The sequence below is a fragment of the Camelus dromedarius genome, chromosome 23 (genome assembly GCF_036321535.1).
Source record: "Camelus dromedarius isolate mCamDro1 chromosome 23, mCamDro1.pat, whole genome shotgun sequence".
In the NCBI taxonomy this organism is placed as follows: Eukaryota; Metazoa; Chordata; class Mammalia; order Artiodactyla; family Camelidae; genus Camelus; species Camelus dromedarius.
In genome coordinates this window covers 20,240,861-20,242,798 of record NC_087458.1, presented here as the reverse complement: position 1 = coordinate 20,242,798, position 1,938 = coordinate 20,240,861, and the positions used below count along the sequence as shown (strand labels likewise).

Below are 1,938 nucleotides of genomic sequence, written 5' to 3'. Positions count from 1 at the left end.
CATGAAGTTTATAATCTAGAGGGGGAAACAGACCAAAAAAAATGTGAGGAGGAACATAAAATAGCTGTGAGTTGTGAACACTCCATGAAGAAAGGAGATAAACATGAGGTTAAAATAGAAGTGGACAGAGGAAAACGATCTTAGAGAGAGAGCTGAGGAAGAATCAGGTCAGGAAAAGACGGTGACATTTAGGCTGAGGCCTGAAAGAGCGACAGTGTCATGAGGGTTGCTGCTCACTTGACAGAGGCAATAAATAGTACGTGCAAAGGTCCCGAGGGGAGAAAGGTCTCTGTGTGCCTGAGGAACTCAAAGAAAACCGGATAGTCAGAGGATAGTGAGCAAGGGCAGAGTGACTTGAAAAGTGAGGTTTAAGAGATAAGGTGGGGGTCAGATCTCGCTGAGTTTCAGCGGCCAGGGAAGAGTTTGGATTTTATTCTAAGTGCAATATGAAGTCACTGAAGGATTTTAACGAGAGTAATGACATGACTGGATTTGTATTTTAAGAAGATTCTTTTTGCTATTGTGAGAAGAATGGGTTGCAAAGGAGCAAGAGGGGCAACAGGGAGAAGGAATGAGAACGTCATACAATAATAGTCTCAGATAGAGGACAAAGCACTCAACAAAGGTGATGATGGAGATGAAAAGTTGTTCCTAAACCTGAGGTGTATCATAGATACTCATAGTTCTACTGGTTATTAGTAAAGTGTTTCTATGCATAATACACAAGATACAAGCTTTCTACTTGACAGGATGAAGTTCTTTTAACTCTTTTGAAGAATTCAATTCACTAAATATTAATTGAACACCTTCTAAGTGTATAGAAATGAAATTTGAGAGGTTTTGTTCCTCCTCAATATGTGTACCGCTTTGGAAATCAAAAGTTCCCTGAATTAAACAATAACCTATTGCTTAAAATAATACTAAATACTAAGGGTAGAAAACAAATTCTCAAAAGAAGGACAGAGATTTAAAAAATAATTCGGACTATTAAGGTATCTTTATGGGTCTAAAACTGGAGAGTCTTTCTGGGGTTTTAAAGATACATAAAGTCTAGGTAAACCAAAAACTTCAGATAAGGAAAGGATTTGCACAAGATCACTGTGGCAAATATTTTGGGGAATTTCTGCTCAGCTTAAAATAATTGTCCCTCAGAACTGACCCTCCCTTTATAGGAATGAGCCCTGATAGCCATGTTTTACTGATTCCAGCTCTTGTGACAAGACTGACTAGACTGCACCGGATGCTTGACCCAAACCAAGTCAGGCCGATCAAACTCTCCATCTCAGAAATTCTGAACTGGGATTCACAGTAGGTAGGTTGGTGTTTTATGTTTTTTTTTTTTTAATGGAACACTTCATGAATTTGCATGTCATTCTTGTTCAGGGGCCAAGCTAATCTCTGTATGGTTCCAATCTTTTTTTTTTTTTTTTTTTTTTTTGGTTTATGTGCTGCCAAAGCAGGCACAGTAGGTTAGTCTTTAACCATGGCTGAAACTATAAGATCCTGTAATATCAGGAGCTATAGATGGGCAGAGAAGTGGGGAAAACTGAAATGCAGAGAAAAGGAGCAAGAGAAAACTCCTGATTTTTTGGTTCTAGAGCCTACTACACCCTTCCAGAGCCTCTCACTGCATTCTTATCCTTGAATTATGTAAGAATTATGTCCTTAAAATAAGTACGTTGTTTGCTTAAATTGCCTAAGGTTAGTTACTTAGAACAAATATGCCTTATCCAAGCCCAGTATAGTCATGAAAATGGGAATGATCATGATGAACAGGCAGGACTGACTAAAGCAGAAGGTGACTCCATACAAAGAACATTAAGTAGGAAAGAAAAGGTCTAAGGCTAGGCACCCTCTTTAACAAGCATACAGCTAGTAGAATATGATAAACAGCATACCAGAAGAGCGATGATCTTTCATGGATGCTATCAAAGATGC

At 38.5% G+C, this 1,938-nt stretch overlaps 1 pseudogene; it reads right to left on the bottom strand.

The window, feature by feature from the left end:
• Nucleotides 1-1,338: 1,338 nt before the first annotated feature.
• LOC116148246 (U6 spliceosomal RNA) lies at nucleotides 1,339-1,423 on the bottom strand (annotated as a pseudogene).
• Between the last annotated feature and the right edge of the window lie 515 nt (nucleotides 1,424-1,938).